This window comes from Loxodonta africana, unplaced genomic scaffold (genome assembly GCF_030014295.1).
Source record: "Loxodonta africana isolate mLoxAfr1 unplaced genomic scaffold, mLoxAfr1.hap2 scaffold_76, whole genome shotgun sequence".
Taxonomy (NCBI): domain Eukaryota; kingdom Metazoa; phylum Chordata; class Mammalia; order Proboscidea; family Elephantidae; genus Loxodonta; species Loxodonta africana.
This window is the reverse complement of record NW_026975495.1, coordinates 231485-255537: the sequence shown is the minus strand read 5'-3', so window position 1 is coordinate 255537 and position 24053 is coordinate 231485. Positions and strand designations below refer to the sequence as shown.

Genomic DNA, 24053 nt, shown 5'->3' with positions numbered 1-24053 from the left:
AACAAGTACAATTCTAGGCCCCACACAGAATATTGCTGAAGACTAGATACAAAAAGGAAACTCCAAAACAGAAGCTAAAATCATGGCTGCCTTAGTCATCTAGTGCTGCCATAACAGATACCATAAGTGGATGGCGTTAACAAAGAGAAATTTATTTTCTCACAGTCTAGTAGGTTACAAGTCCAAATTCAGGACATCAGCTCCAGGGGAAGGCTTTCTCTCTCTGTTGATTCTGGAAGAAGGTCCTTGTCCTCCATCTTCCCATGGTCAAGGAGCTTCTCAGGCGCAGGGACCCCAGGTCCAAAGGACACGCTCTGCTCTTGGTAGTATGAGGCCCCCAACTCTCTATCCTTTCATCTCCTGAGAGATAAAAGGTGGTGCAGGCCACACCCTAGGGAAACTCCCTGTATCTCGGATCAGGGAGGTGTTAAAATCCCACCCTAATCCTCTCAACATAAAATTACCATCACAAAATGGAGGACAACCTCACATGGCCGATCCAAGTTGATACACATATTTTGGGGGGACATAGTTCAATCCATGACATTCTACCCTTTGGCCGCCCCAACATCACATTCTTGCAAATGGAAAACATATTCATCCCATCACAAACCAAAACCAAACCCACTGCCGTCCAGTCGATTCTGACTCATAGCGACCCTATAGGACAGAGTAGAACTTCCCCATAGAGTTTCCAAGGAGCGCCTGGCAGATTCGAACTGCTGACCTTTCGGTTACCAGACGTAGCACTTAACCACTAGGCCACCAGGGTTTCCTCATCCCCTCATAGCATAGAAAAAGTCTTAAATCAAGTCCAAGTCCAAAATTCAAAAATCCCTCTTCATCTGTGAAATCTAGGACACAAGTTATCTGTTTCCAAAGGTACAATGGCATAAAAGGCACAAGCTAGACATTTCCGTTACAAATTGAAGAAACTTGAGGGAAAGAAGGCATAACATGTACCAAGCAAGTCAGGAGAACACATCGCATTAGCCCTCAAAGACATTGCAAACCAAGTGTTTCACTAATTAGGCGAAGTTTGCAAAATTGGCTTTTCGAAGTGCAGAGACCAACCCTATCACAATGCTGGGAAATGTCACTGCATGATAAAGGCATGCAACAGAAAATTCTGGAATGTAATGAATATGCCATTTTCATACCAAGGTGCTGCATATTCACTTAATTTTATAGGATATATCACAATGGATTTTTGTCAAAAAAATGATTTTTTTCTTCTATTCAGATATTTTACAAATTTTTTGCCATCTGTATTCACCGATGAGCTGTTCATAGGCAATGATCAGCATTAAAATGTCTTTCTAATACCCACTGGGAAGCACATGCTATAGCAACGAGTGCAATCCTGGAATCACACACTCAGATTCTAGGTGCCATAAAGAATATTGCTGAAGACCAGTCACAAAAAGGAGACACCAGAACAGAAGCTTAAAACGTCACCAACAAAATGTAAATGCAGACCATATAATTGTTATATATAATAATATATTGCATCATTTTCATTTGATGAGTCAATTCTCCAAGATTCAGAAGTAAATTTGTAGACATGCATGGATCTCTACCAGCTATTAACAAGATATTTACAGAAGAGAACATTTTGAAAACACAATAAAACAAATACTGCCAAATACTGATTATCAAGCACTTTATTGTTGCAGAAGCATTAAAAGAAACAAGTAAATGAGAGAAATGCTCCAGAAGTATTGAGTGCCAGAGATCAATTTCACATAACCATCATCACTAACACACTTGAATCTTGCATGAAATGAAGGGTGAAGATATATGAAGTTCCTTCTGATATTTTTTTCCTTCTTAATGTGAATATAACTGATGAAGAATTCCTGAAGGTACCCAATAAATCAGCACAGGCTTATCCTGATGAGAAAAGCCTGGTGGCATAGTGGGTAAGTGCTACGACTACTAACCAAGAGGACGGCAGTTCAAATCCACGAGGCGCTCCTTGGAAACTCTATCGGGCATTTCTACGCTGTCCTATAGGGGCGGGATGAGTCAGAATCGACTCGACGGCAGTGGGTTTGGTTTTTATCCTGATGACTTAAGACAAACCTTTATGGAGAAGTGCTACAATATCATTCTTACGTTAGAATTAAGTTTAGAGATTCAAGACAAATTTTACTCATGTAGGCATGTAAACCAAAAAACCAAACCCATTGCTGGTGAATTGATTTCAACACATAGCAACGCTATAGGAAAGAGTAGAATTGCCCCCATGTTTCCATGGAGCAGCTAATGTATTCGAACTGCCAAGCTTTTGGTTAGCAGCTGAGTTCTTAACCACTGCACCACCAGCGCTCCAAATATACCCTGGCCCCGTAGTTCAAATGCAACAGCCGCTCCTTGAAAACCCTATGAGGCAGTTCTACTCTGACCTATAGGGTCATTATGCATCAGAATCCACTCCAACCCGACGGGTTTGTTCTGCCTACTGCCTCATCCCTATTTCATTTTCTCAGAGATAAGTTTCTCTGATAGTGTCAGATTCAGGAATGTGATGGCCCTGAACATCAAAGGTGAAGTTACAGAATTGGACTTAGTAGCAGGGGGAGGGGGATATGGTTCAGAAGCAGTGAGAGGTTGACAGACCTGACCCGGCAGAAACAAGCACCCTGCAGGCTGGATTGGATGGCATGTGCGGTGAGGCAAGCAGTGATGCTCGGGACATGTTTTTCACATCAGAAGAGACCGAGTGGTGGAAAGTCTACACAAGCCTCCAGAGCCAGTGAAAAGCAGTGCTAAGTTGGTAAAAGATAAGTACATGCATTTAAAATGCCACACAAATAAAAAATCACCCCTTTGGGAAGAACATCATTCCCATTTACCTGCTTGTCCCTCTCTGTTTTTAGTCTTGGACCGGCTTCGGCTATTTCTGGGTCCCCTGGGCCAGAAGTAGGAACTATCACATGCCCTGGAGCAGGAACAAAGAACAAAAAATAATCTGCCAGCTTCCCTAAGCCAGGAACTCAGGGAAGGCACAGACATAAGGGGTCCAAGGACTCTGAATGCCTTTCACCCTTGCATAGACCTGTGTGGGCCCATTTCAACAGCGTAGGCCCTCATTAGCACACTACAACAGGGTATATACCTGAAGCCTATTTTTAACTGTATCAGCTATAAAGTGGAGGGGCAGATTTCTGATATTTGACAACGTTCTGCCAATGAAGAAGGATCCTCACCTATCCACATCAGTGACTTGAGGGTTCGTGGCTCCACCCATGCCACCTAGCCACCCAATTCAGGAGTCCAAGAATAAGTGGTGAATCCCAGTACTTACAACCAACAGCATTGGGTGCCCACAGTCTGGCTGCAAAACCTACCCACCTATGTGCTCTAGGGAACAGGGACATGCTTTCCTCCCAGACACTCAAGGGCAGTCATTCCCCCCACAGTAGCCAGACACCTGTACCTACTCCAATCAACCCTGTCTATGTAGGACTGTAGGTGAGAGCCTACACCACACACTTGGTGACCTGGACACCTGAGCTGAATCCATACAAGAAAAGTAAAAGGGCTCCTAGGCTCACATACCTAGTAACAGCTCTGATCACCTGGTGACAGGATTTAAGAGCTTCAAAGGTGCCAATAATCAAACTAGCTCACCCAAACAGCCTATTTGGGCATATCAAAATAAAACAAGAAGCTAGGACACAGTACACCAAAAAAAAAAAAAAAAAAAACCCCAGTGCCATCAAGTAGGTTCCGACTCAGTAAGCAAACATAAAATAAATGGATATAATAACTTATTGATGGCTCAGAGACAAGTGTAAATATCAAATAACATAAAGAGGCAGACCATGATGGATTCAGGAAGTTCCCAAAACAAGAAATCTTCCAAATGAAGAGAAATTCCAGGAATTACCGGAGGAAGAATTTAAAGGATTAAGAGACCGAGCTCTTCAAAAGATCCAGGAGGAGATCAGGCAAAACGAAGAACAAGCCAAGGAACACACAGATAAAACAATAGAGGAACTTAAGAAGGTTAGACAAGAGTATAATGACAAATGTAACAGGCTGCGAGAATCCATAGAAAGATAGCAAGCAAATCCAAAAGAGTAACAATAAAATTTCAGAATTAGACAACTCAATAGAAAATGAGAGGAGCAGAATTGAGGCACTGGAAGTCAGAATTAGTGAGACTGAAGATAAAGCACTTGATGCCAACTTATCTGAGGAAAAATCAGATAAAGTAATTTTTGAAAATTGAAGAAACTCTAAGAATTATGCGGGATTCTATCAAGGGTGATTGGAACACCAGAATCGGGGCAGGGGGTGGAGGGATAACAGAAAACACAGTGAGAATTGTTGAAGACTTCTTGTCTAAAAACTTCGCTGATCTTGTGAAAGATAAGAAGATATCTATCCAAGATGCTTACTGAACCCCACCCAAGGTAGATGCCAAGATAAAGTCACCAGGACATATTATAATCTTGCTTGCCAAAACCAAATATAAAGAGAGAATTTTAAGAGTAGCTAGGCATAAACAAAAAGTCACCTATAAAGAAGGGTCAGTAAGACCAAGCTTGGACTACTCAGCAGAAACCATGCAGGCAAGAAGGACATATACAAAGCCCTGAAGGAAAAAAAAAAAAAAAAAATTGCCTGCCAAGAATTATACATCCAGCAAAACTGTCTCTCAAATATGACGGTGAAATTAGGGCATTTCCAGATAAGCAGAAGTTTAGGGAATTTTTAAAAACCTAACCAATATGACAAGAAATAATAAAGGGAGTTCTCCAGTTAGGAAATCAATAACATCAGCTAACAACCCAAGGCTAGAACACGGGACAGAACTACCAGATATCAACCCACATAGGGACATCACTAATAAATCAAAGCTAAAACACTGAAAATATTGAAACAGAGACATTGATCTGCAAAAGATGACAACATTAAGAGAAAAAAGAGGGACTAAATAATGTAGTCATAGATCTTTCATATGGAGAGGAAGTCAAGACGATATAAAGAAATAAAAAATAGGTTTAAATTTAGAAAAACAGAGGTAAATGTTAAGGTAACCCAAAGGAAACTAACAATCCTACACATTAAAATAAAAAAAAAAAAAGGAAAACATAAATTTTCGGCAAATACAAAAGCAACAACAAGGAAAAAGATGAAAGACTAAAAAGAAAAACGATTCAGCACAGAAAAAAATTAATTAGCAGTAAATACAAAGGCAACAAAAATGAAGAGAATGGAAAGAAAATGCACAAAGAACAACTACTCAACAGAGAAAATTAACTGGAATAAGGAACATGTCAACAACACATACACAAAAAAGACGAAAATGACAGCACTAAACTCATAACTATGAATAATTATGATAAATGTAAATGGTTTAATTGCATCAATAAGGAGACAGAGAGTAGCAGAATGGATTAAAAAACATGATCCGTCTGTATGCAGACTGCAAGAGACACACCATAGACTCAAAGACATTAAATAAATCTCAAAGAATGGAAAAATTTTATATATTTATATATATATATATACATATATCAAGCAGACAACAATAAAAAATAAGAGTGGCAATATTAATCTCTGATAAAACAGGCTTTAAAGTAAAATCCGCCACAAAGGAAAAGGAAATACACTATATAATGATTAAAGGGTCAATATACCGGGAGGACAAAATCATAATAAATACTTATATACCCAATGACAGGGCTCCAAAAGACATAAAACAAACTCAAACAGCATTGAAAAGAGAAATAGCTCCACAATAATAGCAGAAGACTTCAACATACCACTTCTGATGACAGACAGGATATCCATAAACAAGCTCAATAAAGACACGGAAGATCTAAATACCACAATCAGCCAACTTGATCTCACAGACTTAAACACAACACTTCACCCAACGGTAGTCAAGTAAACTTTCTTTTCTAACGCTCATGGAGCATTCTTGAGAATAGACCACGTATTAGGCCACAAAGCAAGCATTAACAGAATCCAAAACATCAAAATATTACACAACATGTTTCCTGACCATAAAGCCATAAAAGTCAAAAGGCTGTAGTTATCATACATTTTAATTTCTTACATATTTTAAACCCAATAAAGTCTATTCTTATTATGTCATGCAGTCAGTAATCCTCTATTTTTACCCGTTTCATTAACTTTCATTCCTTCTTGCATCTTAAGCCTTTCACCTTAATTTTCTTCCTGCTTGAAGAATACCTTTGGAATTTTAATAATGTGGGCATGCTGATGTTAACTTATCTAGGTTTTGTTTGTCTGAAAACAAAAGGTCTTTGCTCATTCATGATGTTTTTCCTCAGCATAGAGTTCTGGGTTGCCATATATTTTCTCTCTATAATTTAAATATATCATCTTATTGTCTTAGGGTTTTCACTATTTCTGTAGAGAAGTCATCAGTTTTTTTTGTTTGTCCTTTAAAGATAATCTCTTCCATTCTTTAAGTAGTGTTAAATTATTTGTTTTTTGTGGGTTTTTTTGTCTTTACCTTCAGCAGTCCTACTACGATGTACCTAGATAAGAATTTCTTTGTATTTACCCTACATGGGTCTTATAAGGAAACCCTGGTGGCGTAGCGGTTAAGTGTTATGGCTGCTAAGCAAAAAGGTTAGCAGTTCGAATCCACCAGGCGCTCCTTGCAAACTCTATGAAGCAGTTCTACTCTGTCCTGTAGGGTCGCTTTGAGTCAGAATCGACTCGACAGCAGTGGCTTTTTTTTTTTTTTGGGTTTTGTAAGTCTTCTAGGATCTGTGACTTGATATCTTTAATCATTTGAAGAAAATTCTCAGCCATAATCTCAGTTTTTCTGCCTCATTCTTTTTCTTCCTTCTTAAAGTATCTTATGCTGGATATTCTCATTATATTCTCTGTATCTTATTCCTTTTTATCTTATATATTTTTTTTCTTTTGTCTATGCCTCTATTTTCTTCCAACATATCTTCCAGTTCACTAAATCTCTCTTCAGCATTTTTAATCTGCTGTTATATACATACATTAAGATTTTAACTTCAGCTATAGTTTTTGGTTGACTTTCTAAGTTGATCTTTTTCTTAGTTTCTAGTTTTTTACCAAATTTCTAGGTCTTGCCTTTATTTCTTTGAACATAATAGAGTTATTTCAGTGTCTTTGTCTGATAGCTCCAATATCTAGTTTTTCTGTGGATCTCATTCTGTTATTTGTTGTTTCTACAGGTTTCACTCTTTTCTTTCTTTTTTAAAAAAATTGTTGATTATATTAGAGAGGCAAGGCCAAGATGGCAGAGTAGTGAGATGCTGCCAGTGAACCCTCTTACAAAAAAGACCCGAAAAAACAAGTGAAGCGATTATATCTATGACAAGCTAGGAGTCCTGAACATCAAAGGCAAAGTTAGAAAACGGACTCTGTGGCAGAGGGAGGGAGAGACTATTCAGAAGTGGAGAGGAGTTACTGGACCTGAACAGCCAGGAACCCTCAGGCACCATTCCCTGGAGCGACTGCAGTGGGCCTGGCAGTAGCATTCCAGAGGCGTTTAGCTCAGGGAAAGACAGCAAGTTGCACAGACTACTCACACCTGCAGAACAAGAGAAGAACGGCACTCTCAGCAAAAGCTAATTACTTGTGTTTATTTTACCACACCCCTAGCCCCCAAGCCGGCTTCAGTGGCTGTCAACTTCCCTGGGCCTGAGATAGGCCCTGGTACCACTCTGAGCCATTTTTCCATCCTTGAAGAAGGTATAAGTTCACAACTGGGGGAACGATAATCTGCTAGCTCAATTAAGCTGGGGAGCTCAGGACAGAAGTAGCTCTTGTTCAGGCACAAACGGTCCATGGGCTTTGAATACCTTTCACCCCAGCACGGACCTCTGTGGGCCGATTTCAGAAGAATAGGCCCTTGTTGCCAGACTGCAACTGTTTCAGCTGAACGGTGGAAAGATGGGTGTTTGATGTTTGACACTGCTTTGCCTATTAAACAGGGTCTTCACCTACCCACATCAGGGGCCTAAGGACTGGAGGCTCCACTCACAATACCTGGCCACCTCTGACAGGGCTCCAAAGATAAGTAGTACTGCCCTGAACTTACAACCAAAAGCATTGGGTACCCATCGCCCTTCTGCAGAACCCACCCGTGTGCTCTACAGAACAGAGATGCGCTTTCCTCACAGACACTCAGAGGACAGCTGTCAGACCCCTGCCTTGATCAGACTCTGACCCCCTACTGCAGCCAGATACTTCTGCCTACACCAATAACCCCTGCCCCTCTAAGACTGTAGGGCAGAGCCTGTACCTTACACTTTATGACCAACTACCTGGGCACCTGAGTTGAATCCATACAAGAAAATAAATGAACTCCTAGGCTCATATACCTGGTAACAGTGCTAGCCATCTGGTGATAGTACATTAGAGCTTCAAAGGTGAAAATAATCAACCTAACGCACTCAAGCAGCTTATTTGGGTATACCAAAACTAAACAAAGCAAGAAGCTAGGATACAAAAAGCAAGCATAAAGTAAACTAATACAATAACTTATAGATTGCTCAGAGACAACAGTCAACATCAAATCACATAAAGAGGCAGACACGGGGGCAGGACCAAGATGGCTGACTAGGTAGAAGATTCCGCTTATCCCTCTTGAAACAAAGACTCAAAAAAACAAGTGAATCAATTACATAAAGGACAATCTACAAACCCTGACCATCAAACACAGAACTAAAGAGTTGACCTGAGTGACAGGGGAGCAAAAAGCCACACTGCAGCAGGGACCGCTTCTGGAGCCACTGTCCCACGCCGCAGCCTTGAGCCCTCGTGGTTCCCTGGTGCCAAGGTGGTGGGGCTGATTGTGGCTTACTGAGACAGGGAAGCACGGATGTAGGCCTAACCCTCAGGACCAACCTCGGAGGGGACCCAGGCAGCACACGCAGACTCCACACAGATGCGGCTGACAGGGAAACGAAAAACCATGGGCAAGCAGCGACTGGTTTTGGAGCCTGGAGTGCAGCGTCCCAGAAAGGAAACCTTGGTGCTGGGCTTTGGACTAAGTGTGGGGGAGCCGATTGTGGCTTCCTGAGACGGTGTGAGCATGGATGCAGACCTAGCCCTCTGGGACAGTCTCAGCAGGGATCCAGCCAGCACACACGAGCGACACAATGCTCTGAAATCTCAGAAAAAACAGTCCTCACCAAACAACATAAGTAACTTTGTATATCTTGCCAGGCTACTCTCTTCTATATATCTGATTCCACCCCTCATTGCCCCAGCCAGCTTCATTAACATTGGAATTCTCTGTGCCAGAGAGAAGTGCACTGCTCGATTTTTTTTCTTCTTTTCTAATCCATTCTCCTGGCCTGAGAAAAGCAGCATTTAACAATCAAAGAAAAAATCCTTCCCTGACTTCCCTAAACTGGAATAACAATACAGAATCAGCTCCATCCAGGCATTAAGAGACCCATAGTCTTTGGCTTTCACCCTACAGGTAACTAGGTGGCTATTATAATGCAAAGGCAATTCTGATAGAGATCTCACCATAATTGTTTTAGCTCGGCAGTGGAAAGGCAAGTTTTGGAGGTCAGATACCTCTCTAGCTATTAAACAGAGCCGTTGCTGATCCACAGCAGTGAACTGAGGGCTGAGACTCCACCCACACCACCTAGCCTAGAGGGGTCTGAGAATAGTGACGTCTACCCAAGCATTAGGTGCCTAAGATACAGCTGCAGAGCCTACCCACCGGAGCGCTCTACAGAATAGAGCCACACCTACCTCACTGACACTTGAAGGAAGGCTGTCAGCATCCTGACCTCCTCGAAATGTGACCCCCTGCCACTAATAGAAACTGGTGCATACAACCATCACCACTACTCCTCTAAGATAATAGGTGAGAGGCTACACCACACACTAGGTGACCAACTGTCAGGACACCTGAGCTGATTCTATTCAAGAATAGTGAATAGACTCATACACTTACATACCTGGTAACAGCTCAGGCAAGCTGGTAACAGGACGTAAGTGATTCAAAAGCTACAGCAATCACGATACCACAATCTAGTAGCCCATTTGAATGTATTGTAACAAAACAAAACAAGAAGACTCAGTGAGGAAATATAAAAGAAAATATTACAGTATCTTATAGATGGCTCAGAGACAGCAGTCGACATCAAATCACATGAAGAAGCAGGCCATGATTTTTTCTACAAACACTCAAATCAAAGAATCAAAATCATTGCCAGATGTAGATACATTCCTAGAATTGCCAAATGTAGAATATAAAAAAATTGTATACAGAATGCTTCAAGACATCAGGAATGACCTCACAAATGAAATAAGGAAATCTATGGAAAAAGCCAAGGAATACACAGATAAAGCAGTTGAAGAAATCCAAAAGATTATTCAACAACATAGTGAAAACATTAATAAGCTGTAAGAATTCATACAGAGACAGCATTCAGAAATCCAAAAGATTAACAATAAAGTCAGAGAATCAGACAACTCAAGAGGAAGTCAGAGGAGCAGACTCGAGGAACTGGAATGCAGAGTGGGGGAGCTGGAGGATAAGGCAATTGACATAAATATAGTTGAAGAAAAATCAAAAAGAATTTAAAACTATGAAGAAACCCTAAGAATCAAGGGAGACTCTATCAAGAATAATTTGCATGTGATTGGAGTTCCAGAACGGGGAGGGATAACAGAAAATACAGAGAGAATAATAGAAGATCTGATGGCAGAAAAATTCCCTGGCATCGTGAAAGATGAAAAGATATCTACCCAAGATGCTCATCGAACCTCATACAAGATACATCCCAAAAGAAAATCACCAAGACATATCATCAAACCTGCCAAAACCAAAGATAAAGAGAAAATTTTAAAAGCACCCAAGCATAAACGAAAAGTTACCTACAAAGGAGAATCATTAAGTTTGCACTACTCGGCAGAAACCATGCAGGCAAGAAGGCAATGGGATAACATATACAGAGCACTCAAAGAGGAAAAACTGTCAGCCAAGAATCATATATCCAGCAAAACTCTAAAACATGAAGGTGAAATTAAGATATTTACAGATAAACACAAGCTTAGAGAATTTGCAAAAACCAAACCAAAACTGCAAGAATTACTAAAGGAAATTCTTTGGTCAGAAAATCAATATCAGATACCAACACAACACAAGGTCACAGAACAAAACATCCTGATATCAACTCAGATAGGGAAATCACAAAAACAAAATAAGATTAATTAAAAAAAATTGCTCAAAACAGGGAATCATTGATGTCATTATGTAAAAGATTACAATAGTGAAAAAAGAGAGACTAAATAAGGAGACACAGATCTTACATATGGAGAGGAAAACAAGGCGATACAGGGCGAAACAACTTAGGTTTTTACTTAGTCAAACCGGGGTAAATATTAAGGTAACCACAATGAGGTCTAACAATTCCATACTTCAAAATAAAAACCAAGATAAACATAACGACTCAACAAAATAAATTCAACTACTATAAAAAGGAGGAACACACATTCTCCAAAGAAAAACTCAGCACAAAAAAGTAAATGGAAAAATAAAATTGTCAAAAACAGGCATCAAAATGACAGCACTAAACTCATACTTATCTATAATTACACTTAATGTAAATGGACTAAATTCACCAATAAAGAGACAGGAAGTTGCAGACTGGATAAAAAAACACGATCAGCCTGTATGCTGCCTAAAAGAGACATGCCTTAGACTTAGAGACACAAATAAACTAAAACTGAAAGGATGGATAAAAATATATCAAGCAAACAACAATCAGGAAAGAGCAGGAGAGGCAATATTAATTTCCAACAAAATAGGATTTAAAGTTAAATCCACCACAAAGGATAAAGAAGAACACTACATATGATTAAAGGGACAATTTACCAGGAAGATATAACCGTATTAAATATTTATGCACCCAATGATAGGGCTGCAACATTCATAAAACAAATGTTAACAGAATTAAAAAGGGAGACAGACACCTCCACAATTATATAGGAGACTTCGACACAACACTCTCGGTGAAGGATAGGAAATGCAGTAAGAAGCTCAATAGAGACACGGAAGATCTAAGTGCTACAATTAAACAACTTCACTTCATAGACTTATACAGAACACTCCACCCAACAGCTGCAAACTATAATTTCTTTTCTAGTGCACATGAAACATTCTCTAGAATAGATCACATATTAGGTCATAAAACAAGTCTTTGCAGAACCCAAAACATTGAAATATTACAAAACATCTTCTCTGAACAAAAGACCATAAAAGTAAAAATCAATAACAGAAAAACCAGGGAAAAGAAATCAAATGCTTGGAAACTGCACAATACCCTGCTCAAAAAAAGACTGGGTTATGGAAGAGCTTAAGGAGGGAATAAAGAAATTCACAGAATTCAACAAGACTGAAAACACTTCCTATGAAAACCTTTGGGACATGGTGAAAGCAGTGCTCAGAGGTCAATTTATATCAATAAAGGCACACATATTAAAGAAGAGACAAAATGAAAGAACTGTCCCTACAACGTGAACAAACAGAAAGAGAGCAACAAAAGAAACTGTCAGGCACCAGAAGAAAGCAAAAAATAAAAACTACAGCAAAATTAAATGAATTAGAGAATAGAAAAACAATTGAAAGAGTTAACAAGGACAAAACCTGCTTCTTTGAAAAAATTAACAAAATTGATAAACCATTGGCAAGACTGATTAAAGATATACAGGAAAAGAAACCAATAATCCAAATAAGAAATGGGATGGGCCATATCACAACAGATCCAACTGAAATTAAAACAATCATATCAGATTACTACAAAAAATTGTACTCTAACAAATTTGAAAACCTAGAAAAAATGGATGAATTCCTAGAAACACACTACCTACCTAAACTAACACAAACTGAAGTAGAACAACTAAATAGACCCATAACAAAAAAAGAGATTGAAAAGGTAATCAAAACACTCCCAACAAAAAAAAGCCCTGGCCCTGACGGCTTCACTGCAAAGTTCTACCAAACTTTCAGGGAAGACTTACCACTACTACTGAAGGTATTTCAAAGCATAGAAAAGGACGGAGTACTACCTAACTCCTTCTATGAAGCCAGCATAACCCTGATACCAAAACCAGCTAAAGACAGCACACACAAAAAAAGAAAATTACAGACCTATATCCCTCATGAACATAGATGTAAAAATCCTCAAGAAAATTCTAGCCAATAGAATTCAACAACATATCAAAAAAATAATCCACCATAACCAAGTAGGATTTATACCAGGTATGCAAGATTGGTTTAATATTAGAAAAACAATTAATGTAATCCACCACATAAAAAAAAAGACAAGAACCACATAATTTTATCAATTGATGCAGAAAAGGCATTTGACAAAGTCCAACACCCACTCATGATAAAAACTCTCAGCAAAATAGGAATAGAAGGAAAATTCCTCAACATAATAAAGGGTATTGATACAAAGCCAATACCCAGCATCATCCTAAATGGAGAGAGCCTGAAAGCATTTCCCTTGAGAACGGGAAACAGACCAGGATCCCCTTTATCACCGCTCTTATTCAACATTGTGCTAGAGGTCCTAGCCAGAGCAACTGGGCTAGACAAAGAAATAAAGGGCATCCAGATTGGTAAGGAAGAAATTCAATTATCTCTATTTTCCAACGACATTATCTTATACACAGAAAAGCCTGAGGAATCCTCAAGAAAACTATTAAAACTAATAGAAGGGTTCAGCAAAGTTTCAGATTACAATATAAACATACAAATCAGTTGGATCCTCTATATCAACAAAAAGAACATTGAAGAAGAAATCACCAAATGAATATCATTCACAGCAGCCCCCAAGAAGATAAAATACTTAGGAATAAACCTTACCAAAAATGTAAAAGAGCTATACCAAGAAAACTACAAGGCATTACTGCAAAAAACCAAAAGGGACCTACGTAATTGGAAAAACATACCTTGCTCATGGATAGGAAGACAACATTATAAAATTGTCCATTCTACTAAAAGCCATCTATAGATACAATGCACTTCCGATCCAAATTCCAATGACATTTTTTTAAAACGATGGAGAAACAAATCACCAACTTCATATGGAAGGGAAAGAAGTCGCAGATAAGTAAAGCATTACTAAAAAAGAACAAAGTAGGAGGACTCACTCTGCCTGATATTAGAACCAATTATACTGCCACAGTAGTCAAAACAGCCTGGTACTGGTACAACAACAGACACATAGACCAATGGAACAGAACTGAGAATCCAGATATAAATCCATCCACATATGAGCAGCTGATATTTGCCAAAGGCCCAGTGTCAGTTAACTGGGGAGAAGACAGTCTTTTTAACAAAAGGTGCTGGCGTAACTGTATATCCATCTGCAAAAAATGAAACAGGACCCATACCACACACCATGCACAAAAACTAACTCCACATGGATCAAAGACCTAAACATAAAATCTAAAAAGATAAAGATCATGGAAGAAAAAATAGGGACAACATTAGGAGACCTAATACAGGGCATAAACAGAATACAAAACATTACTAAAAATGACGAAGACAAACCAGATAACTGGGAGCTCCTAAAAATCAAACACCTATGCTCATCTAAAGACTTCACCAAAAGAGTAAAAAGACCACCTACAGACTGGGAAAAAGTTTTCAGCTAAGACATCTCCACCCAGTGCCTGATCTCTAAAACCTACATGACTCTGCTAAAACTCAACCACAAAAAGACAAACACCCCAATTAAAAAATGGGCAAAGGATATGAACAGACACTTCACTAAAGAAGACATTCAGGCAGCTAACAGATACATGAGAAAATGCTCTCGATCATTAGCCATTAGAGAAATGCAAATCAAAACTACAATGAGATTCCATCTCACTCCAACAAGGCTGGCATTAATCCAAAACACACAAAAAAATAAATGTTGGAGAGGCTGTGGAGAGACTGGAACACTTATACTCTGCTGGTGGGAATGTAAAATGGTATACAACCACGTTGGAAATCAATTTGGTGCTTCCTTAAAAAGCTAGAAATAGAACTACCATACAACCCAGCAATCCCACTCCTCGGAATATATCCTAGAGAAATAAGAGCCTTTACACAAATAGATATATGCACTTCCACGTTTATTGCAGCACTGTTTACAATAGCAAAAAGATGGAACCAACCAAGGTGCCCATCAATGGATGAATGGATAAATAAATTATGGTATATTCACACAATGGAATACTGCACATCAACAAAGAAGAGTGACGAATCTGTGAAACACTTCATAACATGGAGAAACCTGGAAGGCATTATGCTGAGTGAAATTAGTAGCAAAAGGTCAAATATTGTATAAGACCACTATTATAAGATCTTGAGAAACAGTTTAAACTAAGAAGAACATATTCCTTTGTTGTTATGAGGGGGGGAGGGAGGGAGGGTAGGAGAGGGGTATTTACTAAAGAGATAGACAAGAACTACGTTCGGTGAATGGAAGAACAACACTCAACACAGTGGAGGTCAGCACAACTGGACTAAACCAAAGCAAAGAAGTTTCCTGAATAAACTGAATGCTTCGAAGGTCAGCAAAGCAGGGGCAGGGGTTTGGGGACCATGGTTTTAGGGGACATCTAAGTCAACTGGCATAATAAAATCTATTAAGAAAACATTCTGCATCCCACTTTGAAGAGTGGCATCTGGGATCTTAAATGCTAGCAAGCAGCCATCTCAGATGCATCAATGATTCTCAAACCACCTGGATCAAGGGAGAATGGAGAACACCAAGAACATAAGATAATAACGAGCCCAAGAGACAGAAAGGACTACATGAACTAGAGACTACATCATCCTGAGATGAGAAGAACTAGACAGTGCCGGGCCACAACCAATCACTGCCCTGATGGGGAACATAACAGAGATCCCTCGAGGGAGCAGAACAGTGGGATGCAGACCCCAAATTCTCATAAAAAGACCAGACTTAATGGTCTGACTGAGACTGGAAGGACCCCAGTGATCATGGCCCCCGCACCTTCCGTTTACCCACTACGGGAACCATCCCCAAAGCCAGTTCATCAGACATGGGTTGGACTAGACAATGGGTTGGAGAGGGATGCTGGTGAGGCGTGAGCTACTTGGTTTGGGTGGACACTTGAGACTATGTTGGCATCTCCTGCCTGGAAGGGAGATGGGTGGGTAGAGGGGCTTAGAAACTGGCAAAATGGTCACGGAAAGAAAGAGTGGAAGGAGGTAGTGGGCTGTCCCATTGGGGGGAAAGTAATTGGGAATATGTAACAAGTTGTGTATAAGTTTTTATGTGAGAGACTGGCTTGATTTGTAAACTTTCACTTAAAACACAATAAAAATTATTAAAATAAAAAAAAAAGAAGCTGACCCATGATTGCTTCAACAAGCTCTCAGAACTAAGACTCAAGGAATCTTCTCGATGAAGGTGCAATCCTGGAATTACCAGATACAGAATACAAAAGATTAATATACAGAACTCTCAAAGATATCAGGAAGGAAATGAGGCAAAATACAGAACAAGCCAAGGAACACAAAGATAAAGCAGCTGAAGAAATTAAAAAGGTTACTCAAGCACATAATTAAAAATTTAATAATCTGCAAGAAACCATAGAGAGACTGCAATCAGAAATTCAGAAGATTAACAATAAAATTACAGAGTTAGAAAACTCGATAGAAAGTAAGAAGAGCACAACTGAAGAACTGGAAGGCAGAATTACTGAGAGAGAAGATAAAACTCTTGGGACCAATATATTTGAAAAGAAACCAGATAAAAGAATTTTAAATGAAGAAATCCAAAGAATCATGTGGGACTTTATCAAGAGAAATAACTATGAGTGATTGCAGTACCAGAACAGGGAGGGCTAACAGAAAATACACAGGGAACTGTTGAAGATTTGTTGGCACAAAACTTCCCTGATATCATGAAAGATGCTCATCAAATTCCACATAAGGTGATCTCAAAAGAAAGTGACCGAGACATATAATAATCAAACTTGCCAAAATCAAACATAAAGAGAATTTTAAGAGAGTCTAGGGATAAAGGAAGTCACCAAAAACGGAGAGTAGATAATAATAAACCTGGACTACTCAGCAGAAATCATGGAGGCAAGAAGGCAATGGGATGACTTATACAAAATATTGAAGGAAAAAAATTGCCAACCAGGAATCAAACCATAACCCTGGCCCTCCGGCCTTAGCCCTCTAACTCTAGCCCCTAAGCCCTAAGTCCCAAAGCCCCTAAGACCCTAAGCCCTTAGGTCCTAACCCCCAAGGCCCTAAACTCTAACCCTAACCCAAACTCTAACCCCTATACCCTAAACCCTAACACCTAACCCCTAATCACCCTAACCTTAACGACCCTAACCCTAACCCTAACACTCGAACCCTAACCCTCTAACGCTAACCTGAAACCCTAACCCTCTAACTCTAACCCTCTAACCCTAGCCCTCTAATCCTAGCCCTAAACCTAACCCCAACCCCCAAACCCAACGCCAAACCCTAAACCTGAAATCCCTAGCCCTAAACCTAAGAATGAGTCTAAGCCTAACCCTATCACTTAACCCTAAACTGTAAACCCTAACACTTAAAACCCTAACACACAAAACCCTAACACCCTTAGCCCTAACACATTCAACCCTAACACCCTAAATGCCAAAACCCTAAACACTAACACCCTTAACCCCAACCCCTAAACCCTAAACTTAAATGTTAAACCATCTAACCCTCTAACCCTAATACCCTAACACTAAACCCTAAACCCTAACCCCAGCCCCCAGCCCTAACCCTCACTCTAAGCCTTAAACCCTAAACCTTAAGTCCTAAACCCTAGGCTCTAAGCCCTAAGCCCTAAACCCTAAGTCCTGAAACCCTAAACTCTAAGCCTTAAGCCCTAAACATAACCCTCTAACCCTAAACCCTAAAACCTTACCCCAGACCCAGCCCACACCCCTAAACCTGAACCCCTAAACCCTAGCCCTAATCCCTAACCCTAAACCTCTAAACGATACCCCTAATCTTCTAACCCTAACCCTCTAACCCTAACTCTCTAACCCTAACCACAACACCAACCCCAACCTCTGAACTCTGAAACCCTAACCCCCTAACCCTAAGCCTCTGAACCCTAAGCCTAAACCCTCTAACCCTAAACCCTAACCTTCACCCCCTCACGCCCTCACCTTCTCACTCCCTCACTCTATAATCTTCTCACCTCTAACCCCCTCACCCTCTAACCCCTCACCCTCTAACTCCCTCAATCTCTAACCCCCAAACCTCTAACACCCACCCTCCTACCCCAAACCACATATCCCAAACAAACTCAACACCAACCCCAACCCTAAACCTAAATCCTGACCCCTAAAACCTAACCCAAACCCTACTGACTAAACCCCAAAACCCTAAACCCCCAAAACTGTAAACCCCAAACTGCAACCCCTAACACCTAACCTGTAAATCCAAACTCTAACCTCAAACCCTAAACCTAACCCTAACACCTAACCCCAACTGAAAAACCCTAACCCAAACCCTAACAACCCTAACCCTAACATCCCTAACCCCAAAACCCTAACCCCAACCCCTAACCCCAAACCCTAACAACCAGAACTCTAACAACCCTAACCCTAACATCCCGAACCTCAAACCCTAACCCTTTTTGTTAGTAGCCGTAGCACTTAACCACTAGCCACCAGGGTTTCCATGAGCAGTCACAGGAATAGACATATGCACACCCGTGTTCACTGTGACATTATTCACAGTAGCAAAAAGATGGAAACAACCTAAGTGCTCATCCACGGAGGAATGGATAACAAACTACAGTACATACACACAGTGGAACACTACACGACAATGAAGACCAATGATGAATCTCCGAAACACCTCACACCATGGATGAATCTGGAGCGCATCATGCTGACTAAGTCAATCACAAAACGACATATACACTAAGAGACCACGATCATAAAAACTCATGAAAACATTTACACACAGAAACAATCCTTGATGTTCACCAGGCAGACGGAGAGTGGGTAGAGAAAAGCTAACTAAACAATAACCAAAAAAAACAAACCACCGCCGTCGAGTCGATTCCAGCTCATAGAGACCCTATAGGACAGATTAGAACTGCCCCATAGAGTTCCCAAGGAGCGCCTGGTGGATTCGAACTGCAGACCTTTGGTTAGCACTGGTGGGTCTTAACCACTATGCCATCAGGGTTTCCAACCAAACGACACATATGTGGTAACTCTGGTGAAGGAAGAGAAGGTACACAAGACTGGGAATCAACCTCAGCCTCACTCTAACCCTAACCATAACCCTAAACCACTTGTGCCCTAGCCTAGTAACCCCAGCCCTAACCCCAACCCCCAGCCACCTAAAACCTATACCCCTAAACCTAACTCCCAAACCTCTAACCCCCCAACCTGAACCCCTAACACCAAACCCTAACCCCTAACCCTAATCCTCTAACCCTTCTGCATCTCTGGGCCTCTCGACTCTCCGTCTATTTTCTCCCTCCAAATCCAACTAACACTCAGTGGAATTTTGAAGTTTCAGCTGTGCTTTGCTTCTTGATGTCTCCACCGGTCCCATCAAGGCACTGCATCATTTATTTGCTCTGCTTCACTATTCAGTTCCAAAACCATGGCTTAGAATCACCTGACACTGAACCTCAGCGATTGGGCGCAAGGCCGCGAGAGGGCGTGCGCACCGCCGGTTCTGTTCTGCCCACCAGACCCTCCGAGCATGGGAACCTCCTGGACCTAAGACGGGACGAACTGGGTACCGCTCCAGTGGCGACAGCAGAAGCTTTTCTTCCCGAGGGACCCAACGCCCCAGGGCGCTCTCTCAATACTCCCATTAATGCTATGATTATCCTAACCCACTCCTTCTGCGAGACCTAGTGGGTCCTCGACCAGGCCCAGCCTTCACGACCTGCACCCCCCTGCCGTGGTCATGTACAGGAACCTGCAGGGCTGCGCCCTCCCCGCCCAAGCTCTGCCCCTCCACACCCTGATGCCCTGCAGGCCTCTACTAGGTCCCCGCCCAGGGGAGAGTTGTCGCCCCGCGGGGGGGGGGCACGAGGAAACATTCGGAAACCACCCCCCAGGCACGAAGCCGACTGCCCCTATTGAGACCGTGTGAGCAGGGCTGCCCCGCCGACTGGAGCCTGCAGGGCATCACTCACGTTTGTCAGCTTCTCACCGCCCTCTGGGCTCAGGGTCCCAGAGCAGCCAATCCCCCCGGGGCGGGGGGGGGGCGGTCCGTCCGCAGGGACTGGAAGATCGGGTTGGTGCCCATGGCCGGAACGCTTAAAACCCTTACAAGCCCTCATAAACCGTCAGCTCCAGACCTTCAAATGTCAGCCCGAGAGACACCTAATCTCCAACCTAAAAAAAAAAACCACACCTGTTGCCATCGAGTCAATTCTGACTCATAGCGACCCTATAGGACAGAGTAGAACTGTCCCACAGAGTTTCCAAGGAGCGCCTGGTGGATTCAAACTGCCAACCGTTTGGCTAGCAGCCTTAGCACTTAACCACTACGCCACCAGGGTAACCCACTGAACCCACTGCCACCAGGGTAGAGCCTCCAAATCCCACCAGTTTGAGGAACCCTCAAATCCCCTCAGCACCAGAGACCGTGTCCACAGCTACCGCTACACAGCGCCGCACAAATGTTTAAGTTAACAAACAACATGGGCGCTCAGGACCCCTTCCTGCTACCCCCACCCCCGCCACCCAGAGGTGGAGCGGGACCCGGCATCCACACTGTTAACAGACACTGAATCACTGCTGCTTCCACAAGGAGTAGGGTCCCCGCGCTGCTCCACAGATTCCCAGGACCCCTTCCTTTCCAGGTGGGGCCGGGGCTGCGCCGACGCCCCAGCCCCGAGAGTAGACCAGCCGGGCGCGGGCGCGGGCGCGGGATGCCTCAGCCTCCCAGGCACAGCGCCCAAAACAGTAAGGGGCAGCGGGGCCTTGGGCGGGGGATCGCTCTCTCCCCGCCCCTGGCACCCTACGGAGTCTGGTGGGGGTGGGACGACGAACGGGGGCGAGTGCCCCGTCCTCAGTCTGGAGTCTCACCGCCCCCGGGCGAACTCTGGGCCTTGGTTTCCCCTCTGGCACAGGGAGCAGGTGGGGGCGGGGGTGGGCAGGAGCCCATCCCCCAGCTTGGCCGGCAAACCCGCCCCTGGCAGAGGAGGGACCTTGGCGCAGCCCTGGACACGGCCTTTCTCCCCAAGCCCTTCAAGCCCCCAGGCCCGAGGGCACTCCGCAGCTGGATCCCGCGGCTGGACCCCCCCCCCCGCCGCAAATCCATGGGGATCAAATTTCGCAGACCAGCTGCGTCTCCCGGGCCAGAGGCTCCCTCTCGCAGCCCTTAGAGTGGCTGCGTCCGCCCGGCCCCGTGCCGCGTCCGCCCCTGGGGATCACTCGGGACGGGGTACGCCGGAGGGGGCGATGCGAGCTGCTAACCCAACGTCGGGACTCCCCAACCTCTGGAGCCCACGGACTGCTGAGACTGGGAACCGCCCTCCTGGTGCCTTCCCTCCACACCTTCGAGGGGCCGGGCTTGTTCAGTCTGGGAGCGGGTCCCTCCACCCACCTGCCGGAGTTTCCTACCTTTCAGAAACCACGGCACGGAAAGCAGCACGAACACCGTCCGCTGTAAGGCGCGCCACCTGCCGGGGCCCCTCACCACCCGTCCCAGCGCTTCCGGGAGTAACTGGCTGGACGGCGAGGAACATGGCTGCCGGCCCCGCCCAGCGGCCCGGGTGTGGGGCGGGCGTGGGGGGGTTGGGCCTCCAGAGGGGAGGGTGGGGTCTAGAAGCAAGGACAACGCCAAGGTGTGCGGGGTGAGGAGACGGGAGAGGTCAGGAGAGGGCCCTCTCGCGTGCAGAGTTAAGTATTGGAGGTGCAACGGTTAAGTGCTTGGCTAACTGAAAGGTGGGCGGTTGGAACCCACCAGCTCAGGGGTTGAAAAGATCTGGAGATGGGCTCCCATAAAGATTCTAACCAAACAAAATCCGAACCAGTTGCTATTGAATCAATTCCGACTCATAGTGACCCTATAGGGCAGAGTAGAACTGCCCCATAGGGTTTCTAAGACTGTAAGTCTTTACAGAAGCAGACTGCCATGTCTTTCTGCAAATAACCAACTGGCGGATTCGAACTGTCCACCCTTTGGTTAGCAGCCGAGCTCTTAACCACGGTGCCAGCAGGGCTGTGCCATAAAGACTGCAACCTAGGAAACCTTGTGAGGCAGTTCTAAGCTGTCATACAGGGTTGATATGAGTCAGAATCTCTTGATGGCACACAACCATGATTGTACTAAGAAAAATTCCTCCAAGCATCTGCCTACATGACCCCTGAAGCACATATGCATGCACGCTATGAAAGCAGTGTGGCCAAAGACAGGAAATTGGGATAGAGACATTATAGACTGCACACTGAAAAGTGATTTCTGAGGGGCATGCAGCTCAAGCGGAGGAGGTAGCATACAACTAAATGCCCTTCTCCTTCTATTGTTCAATGGTCTTCAGAAAGAATGTGTCCCAGGAATTAACTGTAGCCCAGGAGAACTTGAAGACAGCAAATACAGAGGACCAGTCAGGATGCTTCTGCAGTGGTCAGGGTGAGGAGTGATGGTGGAAGTGCAGGTGGGAACAGTGGGCAGGCTTGAGGTGTACCTTGGAGATTGAGCTGCCAAGAATTGCTGGTCAGTCAGACGAATGGGATGAGGGGAATGGAGAATCAAAGGTGACTTCTAGAATTCAGGCTACCATGAGCGCATGGTCACCAGAGCCATTCTCTACCACGTGGAAAACCATGGAGGAACAAGCTTGAGAAAATGACCAAAAGATTTTTTTCTGTACATGTTAGATTTGGATGTCTGAGGTCATCCAAGTGTGGAGAACAGTTCCCAGCTGTGAATACCACTCTGAGGTAGAGTAGTTTTCTGGGTTCTAAGAATTTGAAGATCATCAGCCTATAGCTGATTTGAAAGCCACTGGTGGTGCAGTGGTTATGCATTTGGCTGCTACCAAAAGGTCTGCAGTTTGAATCTACCAGTCGCTCCTTGGAAACCCTGTGGGGAAGCTCTACTCTGTCCTATAGGGTCCCTATGAGTGAGAATCCACTCAATAGCGACTTTTTTTTTTGTTTTGTTTTAATACTAAGCTCAGAAAAGTTGTGTGTCAGGGTTGTATTTTTTCACAATACTTATTCAAGCAGTTCGAATCTACCAGCCACTCCTTGGAAACCCTATGGGTCAATTCTACTCTGTCGTTTAGGGTCGCTATGAGATAGAATTGACCCAACAGCAATGGACTTAGAACTTGGACTTAGAGGAGCCCTTTCTTTGTCAAAGCTGAAAGTTTTACTTCATACTTTTTAAAACTGCCATGTCTCATGTTACGTGGCTACCCTTACAGGAGCATTTTTGGTGCTAACTTGACTTGTCCTTGGTGAAGGGCTCTGTATTCATTTTCTAGGGCTGCCATAGTAAATCACCAAAAACTCAGTGTCTTTAAAAAAATGTATAATCCATATAGTCCAAGAAGCTGGACTATATGAAGAAGGAGGGGCACCAGGATTGGAGGAAGACTCATTAACAGCCTAGACATGCAGATGACACAACCTTGCTTACTGAAAGTGAAGAGGACTTGAAGCACTTACTGATGAGGATCAAAGACTTCAGCCTTCAGTATGGATTACACTTCAACATAAAGAAAACAAAAATCCTCACAACTGGAACAATAAAAAAATCACAATAAAGAGAGAAAATACTGAAGTCGCCAAGGATTTCATTTTACTTGGATCCACAATCAACACCCATGGAAGCAGACTTCGAGAAATCAAATGACATATTTTATTGGGCAAATCTGCTACAAAAGACCTCAAAGTGTTAAAAATCGAAGATGTCACTTTGAGGACTAAGGTGTGCCTGAACCAAGCCATGATATTTTCAGTCGCCTCATGTGCAGCTAAAGGTGGACAATGAATAAGGGAGACAAAAGAACTGAAACTTGAATTATGTTGTTGGTGAAGAA

The 24053-nt window shown here is 42.9% G+C and overlaps 1 long non-coding RNA gene across 11 annotated transcripts in view; it reads right to left on the bottom strand.

Moving 5' to 3' along the window:
• Positions 1-21730, bottom strand: part of LOC135230104 (uncharacterized) — a 617741-nt gene extending 596011 nt beyond the window's left edge. For 9 of the 11 annotated variants that reach the window (XR_010320749.1, XR_010320751.1, XR_010320752.1 and 6 more), the window contains exon 1: positions 21625-21730. This is a non-coding gene — a long non-coding RNA (uncharacterized LOC135230104). Of the gene's footprint in view, positions 1-2858; positions 3688-20189; positions 20874-21624 lie in introns of those variants that run through there. The other 2 variants (XR_010320744.1, XR_010320743.1) reach the window with 2 other exon arrangements.
• Between the last annotated feature and the right edge of the window lie 2323 nt (positions 21731-24053).